General features: G+C 40.2%; 1 protein-coding gene across 3 annotated transcripts in view; it reads left to right on the forward strand.

Moving 5' to 3' along the window:
• Positions 1 to 12,714, forward strand: part of ccser2a (coiled-coil serine-rich protein 2a) — a 625,227-nt gene that overhangs the window by 20,276 nt on the left and 592,237 nt on the right. For all 3 annotated transcript variants that reach the window (XM_059640304.1, XM_059640306.1, XM_059640305.1), the window contains exon 2: positions 1,067 to 1,199. The gene's annotated coding sequence lies outside the window, so the exon portion shown is untranslated. The remainder of the gene's footprint in view (positions 1 to 1,066; positions 1,200 to 12,714) is intronic.

Here is a 12,714-nt window from a genome sequence, read left to right on the forward strand (position 1 = left end):
TATGTGCTTCAGGTGAGATCAGAATGTTGTTGACTGTTCCCCCGTGGCATTGGGTTCAAATGTGAGAAGTAACTTTGGGTTCAAACTAATTTCAGGATAACATTGCTGGCACTGAACCTTCGAAAATGTCATTTGCGGTGACTGCATGGAATGCCACAGTTTGGAGATTTTGGGAGAGGATGAGAAAGCAGAAAAAATGTCCCCAACCTTGATATTATTGCAGGAGGAGGAAGATTATATTGGATGATACATTGAGAGAGGGAAGCTCAGAGGAGTGCTTGGTATCATGCCAATAAAACAGACAACTGGAATATTTGAATAAAATAATGAAAAGGGAATACAGGTTTGAATTAAGAGAATTTTCAATCTTGTCTGGACCTTTAATATCATTTGATTTTAAGGGAAAGAAGCAAACAAATATTACTTAGAAGAATTTATATTGACCTAGTCTATTACAGTGTTTGTACAGGTGACCTGACTTGTTTTATAATAGGTTTGGTAGAGGTGGTACAAGGGAGCATCTTTTTTGTATAGCAGTGGACATGGAAGCAATAGATGTAAACACTAAATTTAATGCAATTAAACCAACATTTTCATAAATGTCATAATGATTTAGAAGAATAATCAAAAAGTAACTAAAATATCTTTGAGAGAACAGTGTGGAGTTGGAGGAACGTAGCAGGCCAGGCAGGCGGCATCAGAGGAGCAGGAAAGTTGACGTTTTGGGTCGGGACCTTGCTTCAGAAAAATATCTTTGTATTTGTTATGGCTCTCCGTGGGGATTTTAGAGTGAGTTAATAGTTAATACATCATTCATTTTGAATTATTCACTTGCAGAATATCTATTTGAAATAAATAGAAATTTGGGATTAACTTTGCAGTCTAAAAAAAGTAATACAGTGTTCTTTGTTTCCAATGAAATGTGCTGGAAATAGTTATTGGTATGTAAAAATTGAGTTAAATAGGCATCTTAATGCCCTCCAGTTAAGTAAGTAAGTGATTTTCATTTTAAGGATAAGATATTTCTGTTTTCAGATCATCCAGAATTTTGTCTTTTCCTCCTCAGAATTAAATTGAAGCTTGCATATTGCACAACGCAACTCCATGTTGTGTACAGCGAGTTGCTTCAACTGGGGAAGAATTTGAAAAAGGAAGTCCAACATTTTGATCTGAAATTATTCCATTGGAGAATTTGCCAGGTATGTATAAAACAATAGTGTCATATTGAAATAAAACAAAATATTGTGGATGTTGGGCATCTGAAACGAAAACAAAAATTACTGGCAAAGCTCAGCAGGCCTGGCGCCATCTCTGGGGAGAAAGCTGAGTTAATGTTTCGAGTCCAAGTTCAGACGAAGAGTCTCATGACTTGAAATGTTAACTGTGCTTTCCCCTCACATATGCTGTCAAACTGGCTGATACTTGTCAGCAATTTCTTTTTTTATGCATCATATTGAATGTATTAGACAGAGGGGTTTTAAGCAGGAACGACACAAGGCAGTACAAACCTGTGCTACCAGTGAAGGAACAATTAAAACCAAGGGACGTTCAAAGCCCAAGACAGACACAACCTTGATTTTGGTTATTCAGAAGCTAGTAGGTAGATGAGCACAGGGCCAAGTATGAATAGGACTAAGGATTCGAGAGACAGATGTACTTAAATAGGGCCAAGTTATGGAAATGGAACTAGGTGGTCTTTGTGATGGTGTGAATATGTGGTCAGAAACTTGTCCTGGAGTCAAATTTGCTGCTTAGGGTTGTGAACAGCTTGATTCAATATCAGACATTGGTCAGGGTGTTTCAAGTGAGGCCAAAAGCAGTGCTTTTAGTCTTCCCAATGGTTTGTTGGAGGGAGTTTCAGATCATCCAGTGTTCAAATGGTGAGCACAGTGATAAGACAATGGAGGAATGGAGAGAGGCTGTTGTTGAGGTAGAGCTGCATTGTACTCAATTTGTGTGGGGAAATTGACACTTGTTGGATGATGTCAATGAAGGGCAGCATGTCGATGACGACAAGCAGGGGCCACCAGAGATAAGAATACAGGCGTAAGAAGAAAGGCAATTGTTGTGGGTCATCAAACCCATCTGGCTCACTAATGTCCTTTAGAGAAGGAAACTGCCATCCCTTATCTGGTCTGGCCTACATGTGATTCATAACTACCCTTTGGGTTATTTGGGATAGGCAATAAATGCTAGCCTAGCCGGTGATACCCTCATGCCATGAATTCATTTTTGAAAAATTGGGTGTGATTAAAATGATCAGAATAAAATTAGTCAAGTGCAGTCCGACCAAGTTGGCCAACACTGTTGAGGCATTGAGGACAATAGTGTAGTCAACTGTGGTGCACTATGTTGTATAATAATTAATATGTAATATATTACTGTGTGTATATATAATGTACAGTAGCATTGTACAACATGTTGATTGAGTGTTTATTGGTAAAATCCATGAATATTTGACCTCTTTAATTTTTCCAGTGATCTTAGCCAGACTAAGTCCACATATTTTAAGAGAAAATCATCTGCGATTAGCAAGCAGCTGACTAAAACCACTCTGGGGCATTATGAACAAATTGAAAGAGTGGACAGTACTTTCACTGTACAAGGAGTGTGTGCCTAACTCTCAGAAGTGCTTCAAGCAGAGATTTAGTTACTGCTCATTGAATTCAGAGGAAAGTTTTCTACCAAAAGGAATCATCTTAGCTGAAACTTTGTTTTACATTATGATGGCATTGCAGTACTGAGGTATTTGGATCTCCAAATCAATAGTGAATACTACTTAATTGCATTTTAGTGAGGAGCATAAAGCTGCTTCAATTGTCTGAAACTGTTGATGCGCTTAATGTGGTACAAGCAGAGCCACGATAATTGAATTTAATATTAACCCAATAAAGCTTCTGCCCAGAATAAGAGTGGATGATGCTCATGATGAAGACAATTATTTATTCAGTAGTGCTCTAAAGTGTGTATCATTAAAAGTTTCTTAGTTTTTTTTCTGTGACCAACATCAAATCTGGTGATTTTCATCATGTATGATGCAGTTTGTTTTATTATACTCCAAATCTTCCCTTTGGAGCAATTTGAGTTGTGATTGTGAGGTGTTAATGTATTTTTGGTGAGACTTGTAAGACATCTACATGATCTAACCCGTTTTTTTTGAAAAGTCTTTGCAAGTGTTGATTGAATTACTTTTTGTAATGACTTTATACTAACTATCTTCTCGAGCTTCTAAACTAGATTAAATCAAAATCCTCATGTCACCTGATACCTTTGATCTTTTACTTGCTGTGAGTCAAATGTTGTTTTCTTAGCGACAATCACCCTTTCATTACAGAAACTGTGGGCTCTTCAAGAAATAGCAGTATTGTGTTTGGAATGGTAGTTTGTGTGTTGAGGATCAGCTTTGGATTGTTGATCATTTCAGGCTGTAAAGATTAGTGCAGTTGAAAATGACATTTCAAGAAGGCTAGAATGCAACAACAAAGATGAACTGCTGAGGCAATACAAGCTCTGCTCTCAGTATTATTGGAAAATTGTGAGCAGCTTTGCACCCGGTATTTACGGAAAGATGTGCTGGCCTTCGGGTGGTGGGGAGTCCAGAGGAGGTTCACAAAAATGATTCTGGGGATGAAAGGCTTTTCATGTGAGGAGTGGGTGAGGATTCTGGGTCTGTACTCAATGGTGTTTAGAAGGATGAAAGGGGAATCTCATTCAAATTTATAGAATACTGTATGCCCCACATAATGCCCCAGAGTGGTTTTAATCAGCTGCTTGCTAATCGCAGACTATTTTCTCTTAAAATATGTGGACTTAGTCTGGCTAAGATCACTGGGAAAAATTAAAGAGGTCAAATATTCATGAATTTTACCAATAAACACTCAATCAACATGTTGTACAATGCTACTGTACATTATATATACACACAGTAATATATTACATATTAATTATTATAAACATAGTGCAGGTGTGGATAGAACGCATGTGATGAAAATGTTTTCACTCATTGGAGAGACTAGGCCTCAGTGAAGGGTTGCCCCCTTTTAGAGCAGAAATGAGGTGGAATTTCTTCAGCCCGAGGGTGTGAATCTGTGGAACGCGTTATCGCAGAAGTCTGTGCAGACAGACTCATTAAGTGTATTTGAGACAGAGAGGTTCTTTATTAGTAAGTGGATCGAGAGTTATAGGGAGAAGGCAAGAGAGTGGGATTGAGAAACATCAGGTATGATCAAATGGCAGAGCAAACTCAATGGGTCGAATGGTCTAATTCTGCTCCATTCTTTATTGTCTTATATGGACACATTACTTCAGAACAGATAAGTACCTCAACAGACATTTGCACTGTTTAAAGATGAGGATAAAGATGAAGTGGGGCTGCTTGCATTTACATCAGTTGAAAGTGTCATCTAACATTGTACAAGTGCTGTGCAATGTAGAACAGACTTAACAGTCAGAGTTCGGAGAGTACTTCTCAGTGACTGACCATTGTTGTAGGTCACTGCTTTTCATATTGAGGCAATACTTTTGGGAGGTCTGTTATGCAGCTGCATTTAACAACTGGGTGAAATTTTGTTCAGATATTTGGGGCAACTGAATAGTGCTGTCAAAAGTATGGCTGTTTCACTGGGGCTGACCAATGAATATCTCCATTCTATTGTTATTGATATACAAAGTAGGGGAAGAGAAAATGAGCGCCATCAGGACAAAACATTTGTTTCACCTCAAAGGTCTCTGTTCAATTAAATATTTTGCACTTGTAAGCATCTGTGACTCCTTTTCAATCCCTGTAGAATGAAAAGTTATCTAGTTTCTTCTATATCCCATTCATTTAATAAAAATGTATGTCAAAATAATAACTATTTACATTGTTTGCATTCATGAGTGTAGAAGAAAACTTGCAAATTTTTTTTAGGGAACTAAGTTATCTGAAATAAGTTGCCATTTGAAATATATTCTTAAGGCTTGAACATTAAAGAGTCAAGAACTCAAGAATGCTGCCACGTTTTAAAACTTCATTTTTACATATTTTGATTGTAAAGTTGGTGACAGACTTATTATTGGAATATTAATGTAGCATTATTGATACACATTCATTTCTCCTCTCCATTTTATTTGCAGTTTTAAATGTTTATTCTTTATGTAAGCCAACAATTTTTAACTCTTAGTTATTCTCACTTATTTTATGGTTTAAATCTGACCCCTTTGTCATGTTCAATTTTGTTGATAAGAACTGTAACTCTTGAATTTGATTCCCAATTGCCTGAAAATCTTTTCTGTGATCTGAGATTCTGGCTGTTAAGAAGATTGCACATTCACATTTGACTGAGCCATGTAATGACCCAGTCAGACTTCAATGTCTTTCGTGTGCTACCTTTCACAAGGACACAGTGGATAATGAGTTATCTTGTAGAGTGGCCTAGAGCAACAAATGCTTTTGCTTCATTTACTGATAACAAAGGTTGAGATTGATCTTAATATCTGAATTAGATGGTTTAAAACCTAATAGCATTTAGAAATTCAATTTAAATTTATTTAAATTTTACTTTATTCCAACACAGTGACCTGTGAACTAATCTACTCTTCATCACGTCACTTAACCTGCTTGCGTCTCGAATCCTGCTTACAGACACTAGGTTGAATCATTTTATTACCGGTGTGGACGTCACTGAAACCTTTAATATAACTTGACGCCATACATTTCAAAATAAGCTTATTATCGATTTTTATGAAGTCCCAGAGTCATAGAGTATAGAAGATGCTCATCAGCCTATTGAATATGTGCCGACCTACCCACACTAATCTCACTTTCTAACATTTGGCTCATAGCCTTGCGTGTTATGTCATTTCAAATGATTATCCCTATATCTTTTAAAAGGTTGAGGTTTCCTGCCTCTATTATCATCCCAGAAAGTGCACTCCAGACTGCCACCATACTTTGGCTGAAAATGGTTTTACCTCAAATCTCCTCAACCTTGTGCCTTTCGCCTGTAAAGTTGTGTCCCCTCGTTAATGACCTTTCAACTGAGGGGAGCAGCTGCTTCCTATCCACTCTGTCCATGCCCCTCATAGTCTTATATACCTCTATTAAGTCCCTGTTAGCCTTCTCCGGTCTAAAGAAAACAAGCTGTGCTTATCTAGCCTCTCTTCATAGCTAAAATGCTCCATCCCTGGCAACATCCTGATGAATCACAATATTTGCTACCCTCCAGTTTTCCAGGACCTCACTTGTGGCTCTCCTTCAGAGTTTCCCCCAATAGTTTCATTACTAGTGATATGAGATTCACTGGTTTAGCCCTACCACCCTTCTTGAAAGATGGAATCACATTAGCTTTCAACCAGTTCGCTGATACTTGCCCTGTGGCCAGAGGACAATTAAAAATTTTGATTATATGCCTTGTAATTTGCTCCCTTACCATTATAGAGTCAGAGTTGCACAGCACGGAAATATAGACCCTGTGCCAACCAGACATCCCAATCTGACCTAGTCCCATTTGCCAGTATTTGGCCTGTAATGCCTTCAACCCTTGCTACTCATATACCCATCCAGATGTCTTTTAAATGTACCAGCCTCCTCCTCTTTCTCTGGCAGCCCGTTCCATACACCCACCATCCTCTGAAAAATTTACCCCTCAGGTCCTTTTTAAATCTCCTGCTGTCCACCTTAATAAAAGCAGAGGTCTTAGGTTTGAGGAATAGAGCCTCAGTTTTTTAATTATGCATTTGGTGACTGTATGCTATGTATAATTTAGGGGGAGGTGGTATTTAGTGATAATATTGCAGTAATCTAGTGACCCAGGCTGATGTTCTGGGGATGTGGGTCAAATCCCACTATGTCAGATGATTATATTTTGGAATAAAAAGCCGGCCTAATGGTGATTGTTGTAAACACTCATCTGATTCATTATGTCCTTTTAAGGAAGGAAATCTACCTTTCTATCTGGGCTGGCCTACATGTGACTCCAGAACCAGAGTAATGTGGTTGAAATTTAACTGGGATTAGGAATAGACAATAAATGCTGGCCAAGTCATTAACACTCAGATCCCATTAAAAAATATTTTAAAAGTGCTAAGTTCACCGATTTAGATTATAACCACTGCACCATTTTCTTGGGTATTGTGTGCCAGTAATGGTCCTGTATTGCCCATTTACATCTTGTCTTTGCTGTTCCACTACCACCTGTCATGATAAGACCCTAAAACATTAGAGTAGAATAAGCAATTCAGCTCGAGTCCTCTCTGTCAATCATGAGGCAAGACCATAAGACATAGGAATGGAAGTAAGGCCATTCAGCCCATCGAGTCCACTCAGCCATTTAATCATGGTTGATGGGCATTTCAACTCCACTTACCCACACTCATCTCATAGCCCTTAATTACTCGCGAGATCAAGAAATTATCAATTTCTGCCTTGAAGACATTTAATAGCCCGGCCTCCACTGTGCACTGTGGCAATGAATTCCACAGGCCCACTACTCTCTGGCTGAAGAAACGTCTCCTCGTTTCTGTTCTAAATTGACCCCCTCTAATTCTAAGGCTGTGCCCATGGGTCCTAGTCACCCCGCCTAACGGAAACAACCTCCCAGTGTCCACCCTTTCTAAGCCATGCATTACCTGGTATGTTTCTATTATATCATGGCTACAGAAGCAAATTACAGCAGCTGCTGGAATCTGTTCTGAAAACAACAAATGCTGGAGGTCAGTGGGTCAGACAGCATCCATGGACAGAAACAAGTTAATATTTTGAGTCTAAATGACTCTTCAAACTGAAGTGACGTGTGGAGGGGACAGCATTTATGCTATAATTTGGTGTGGGGGCATGTCTAGGTAGTGGGTGTAGGGTACTGGTGGAGAAAAAGTGTTGCCAGTTCAGATTAAGTGATTGTATTGTGAGAATGGCAGAACTGTGTCTCCTACCAGACTTGAAAGGACAGGCAGTCCCCCTAGTGTGCTCAGAGGGAGAGAGGACAGGATAATGGAATGTAACTAGCTAAAAGGTAAGGGAACAAATGTTTCACAATTTGAAGGTATTGAACTGGATATTAAGTCCAGAAGGCCGTAAAGTACTTAGCCTGAAGATGAGATATTGTTCCAGTTAGTGCTGTGATTGACTAGAACACTATAGTATGCCGAGGACAGACAAGTGGGCAAGTGAGCAGGATGGTTTGTTAAAATGACCAGCTGTGGAAAGGTTAGGGTCGTGTTTGCATATAGACTGGCGGTCACCCACTCTGCATTTGGTTTCTCCAATGTAAAGTAGGCCACATTGGGTGCAGCGACTACAACGTACAAGATTGGAGGGCGTACAAGTGAAATGCTGCTTCACCTGGAAAGACTGTTTAGGCCCTTGAATGGTGAGCAGGGAGAAAGTGAAGGGACAGGTGGTTGCACCTTCTGCGGTTGAATGGCAGTTCTGATAATCCTCAAGTCCACTTTCCTGCCTTTTCCCTGTAATCCTTGATTCCCTTACTGATTAAAAAAGTCTGTTCATCTCATCCTTGAAAATACTCAACAGCCCAGCTTTGACAGTCCTCTCCGAAAAACAATCCCACAGATTCACTATACTCACTATACTCTGAGAGAAGACATTACTCCTCATCTTGCTTTTAAATGTTTGATCCCTTATTCTGAGATTATGCCATCTGGTCTTAGTGTCCCACAAAGGAAACAATCTTTCTTCTTCAGCACTGTCCAGTCCTCCTAAGAATCTTGTATGTTTCAAGAATGATACCTCTCATACTGGGCACTGTTTCTTTTTTGTCATTTCATCGCTCCTGTTGCTCAACCTATCACAGACCTTTTTGTTTTTATATTTAATTTCGGTTAAATCTCTAATACCTTCCTGTTCTGATTAAAAGCCATTGAGCTGTAACATGAATGTTTCTTTCTTCTTGAATGCTATCTGAATGCTGAGTATTTTTCAGTGGGTTTATGTTTATTGTCATAAAGTCTCTTGCTAATGACATATTTGCAGCTATTTAATTTCCTTTTGAATTGTACATGATGGCTCATTTACTGACTCTTTCTGTTAACTGAAAGCTTTTTCACTGAAATCATTCTTCATATCACTGTCTCTGCTCATCCATTGCTTTCATCATTGCTGCTTTTATCATTCAACGTTTTATTTAACTTAATTCCCATTGCCTGCCCTCAAATGCACACTGCTTAATTCCCTTTGATACAACCTTAATCATTCTATCATCTACATGCTGTTCAGTGTGGGAATGAAAGCTTTGTTTCTCTCAATTGCTAGCATTCATTGTGAACCTTTGTTTAGCTTAGTATTTTGCCTTTTGTCTTCCAGCATTCTCAACATCATCATCATTTACAACCACTTTCTTGAAACTCCAAGAACTCTTAACTCACTCCAGAATCCAATTCCAATAAGGCTTGAATGCTGCTTCTATATCTCAAGACATGTCACATCTTTGATCAGGAAGTTGAGCTTCACCAATACTTCCTGATTTAAATTATCTCTTTCATTCTTTTCAGAGTTGGCTTAGTTCTGCCATATAGGACATGAGCATTCACTTTGGTTTCTCAGTATAGATTAGGAAGCCATGAGCTGCTGAACTATTGCTTGTGAGATACTGACTAATAACAAGTTGTTACTCAATGTTGTCGCTATTGTGGAAGGGTGTCAGGACCGTGGAGCAAGTTTTTAATGTCGTGGAGCTCCACATTACTGAGTATGAATAGCACAGTGTGGGTAGAGTTAGAACAGATGCCATTACATGATGCTACACTACACTGGAATACTATAGAACAATAATCTTGAGAATATGCAAACATGAAGACATAAAGGAGATTAATCCTTACATATAGTTTCAGAGCCTTGTGTATCTGTGAATGCCATGAGCATCAGTATTTAGTTTTAATTTATAATATGTTACTTTTGAAGTCTAAACCTGAAGATAGTTCTTGACTTTACTTTTTCCTTGACCAATCTTTACAAAACCCAAACTCTGAAGTGTGGTTCAAATCTCACAATAAGATATTTCTCTTTCTTGCCAATTCTGCCTTCTATGTGCGGTAGGAATACAAAGTGTGTGCTTAGAATGATTGGTTATGTCAACTACAGAAATAGTACTATACTAATATATCTTTTACCCAAAGATATACTATATATTCAGAGATAATGGGAACTGCAGATGCTGGAGAATTCCAAGATAATAAAATGTGAGGCTGGATGAACACAGCAGGCCAAGCAGCATCTCAGGAGCACAAAAGCTGACGTTTCGGGCCTAGACCCTTCATCAGAGAGGGGGATGGGGAGAGGGAACTGGAATAAATAGGGAGAGAGGGGAAGGCGGACCGAAGATGGAGAGTAAAGATGATAGGTGGAGAGAGTATAGGTGGGGAGGTAGGGAGGGGATAGGTCAGTCCAGGGAAGATGGACAGGTCAAGGAGGTGGGATGAGGTTAGTAGGTAGATGGGGGTGCGGCTTGGGGTGGGAGGAAGGGATGGGTGAGAGGAAGAACAGGTTAGGGAGGCAGAGACAGGTTGGACTGGTTTTGGGATGCAGTGGGTGGAGGGGCGGGGGGGGGGAGAGCTGAGCTGGTTGTGTGGTGCAGTGGGGGGAGGGGACGAACTGGGCTGGTTTAGGGATGCAGTAGGGGAAGGGGAGATTTTGAAACTGGTGAAGTCCACATTGATACCATTAGGCTGCAGGGTTCCCAGGCGGAATATGAGTTGCTGTTCCTGCAACCTTCGGGTGGCATCATTGTGGCAGTGCAGGAGGCCCATGATGGACATGTCATCTAGAGAATGGGAGGGGGAGTGGAAATGGTTTGCGACTGGGAGGTGCAGTTGTTTGTTGCGAACTGAGCGGAGGCACCTTCACCTGCAACCGCAGGAAATGCTACACTTGTCCCCACACCTCTTCCCTCACCCCTATCCCAGGCCCCAAGATGACATTCCACATTAAGCAGAGGTTCACCTGCACATCTGCCAATGTGGTATACTGCATCCACTGTACCTGGTGCGGCTTCCTCTACATTGGGGAAACCAAGCGGAGGCTTGGGGACCGCTTTGCAGAACACCTCCGTTCAGTTCGCAACAAACAACTGCACCTCCCAGTCGCAAACCATTTCCACTCCCCCTCCCATTCTTTAGATGACATGTCCATCATGGGCCTCCTGCAGTGCCACAATGATGCCACCCGAAGGTTGCAGGAACAGCAACTCATATTCCGCCTGGGAACCCTGCAGCCTAATGGTATCAATGTGGACTTCACCAGTTTCAAAATCTCCCCTTCCCCTACTGCATCCCTAAACCAGTCCAGTTCGTCCCCTCCCCCCACTGCACCACACAACCAGCCCAGCTCTTCCCCCCCCCCCCACCCACTGCATCCCAAAACCAGTCCAACCTGTCTCTGCCTCCCTAACCTGTTCTTCCTCTCACCCATCCCTTCCTCCCACCCCAAGCCGCACCCCCATCTACCTACTAACCTCATCCCACCACCTTGACCTGTCCGTCTTCCCTGGACTGACCTATCCCCTCCCTACCTCCCCACCTATACTCTCTCCACCTATCTTCTTTACTCTCCATCTTCGGTCCGCCTTCCCCTCTCTCCCTATTTATTCCAGTTCCCTTTCCCCATCCCCCTCTCTGATGAAGGGTCTAGGCCCGAAACGTCAGCTTTTGTGCTCCTGAGATGCTGCTTGGCCTGCTGTGTTCATCCAGCCTCACATTTTATTATCTTGCACTATATATTGACTTGTCTCTTGCCCGTCATTATGTTATCTTTCCAAGTTTCTGGACCTGAAGAATTTTCTTCTTCCAATGTTGGTCAAAATTTTGAGTGAGTGTGAAGGGATAGGCAAGTAATCAGCCTTTAAACAGAAAGGAAACAATTATGTTCTAGTTTTGGTGCAAATACTGTCAGCCATGATAGTACAGTGAGCATAAAAACTGCTAGATTTGGTAAAACTTTGAGGTTCCAGTGATTTGGTGCAGAAGAATATCTGAACAGTTATTAAAATCTTGAAATGTACAGTACTACTCCTGTGTAAAAATTTATTTTAAATGAATTGTTAGTGATATATAAAATCACAGCGAATAATCATTATACACCTAAGTATTCGCTGTTTAAACAGACGTTAAATTGACTTATTTCCTGCTCGGTTCGAATTTGTTGTCAATGTACACTGCATGTAGAACAAATGAGTCTGGATTTACAATTTGATTGTAGAAGCAGGGCACTTTGACAGAAGCTTTCAATATGATGCAGAATATGATTGGATACAGTGAGAGCTGTGAAGTGTTAATCATGTAATGTGCATTGCTGGAGTGTAATGTTTCACATAAGAAGCCATAGATTTTCTTTGTGCATGCAGCTGAAAGCCAGAATGTCAAAGGGTTCTGCATGAACTGATTCAGTTTCTTACAGGAAACTGCAATTTATTCAAAAGGATGTTGTGGTTTTTATCTGGAAACTCTAGGTACAAAAAAATTAAAACATCTTTCTGATATAACTTTCACAAGCCAACAAATTATTGTTGGATTTTAATTTTGTCATCAAAATATCTTCTGAATTCACTGCTGTTTAGATTTCATGTTTTAAAAAGCATTGACATTCTCGGTCTTGCATCAACTGCCCACAACCTGCATTTGAGCATCTGATATTTTCTGAAAGCATCTTTCAAATAACTTATGCTTATAAAATATAAAATTTTAACAGTGATTACATAGACTTCTGTTGAATATTCTCAAATGTGG

Source organism: Stegostoma tigrinum, chromosome 37 (genome assembly GCF_030684315.1).
Source record: "Stegostoma tigrinum isolate sSteTig4 chromosome 37, sSteTig4.hap1, whole genome shotgun sequence".
NCBI lineage: Eukaryota > Metazoa > Chordata > Chondrichthyes > Orectolobiformes > Stegostomatidae > Stegostoma > Stegostoma tigrinum.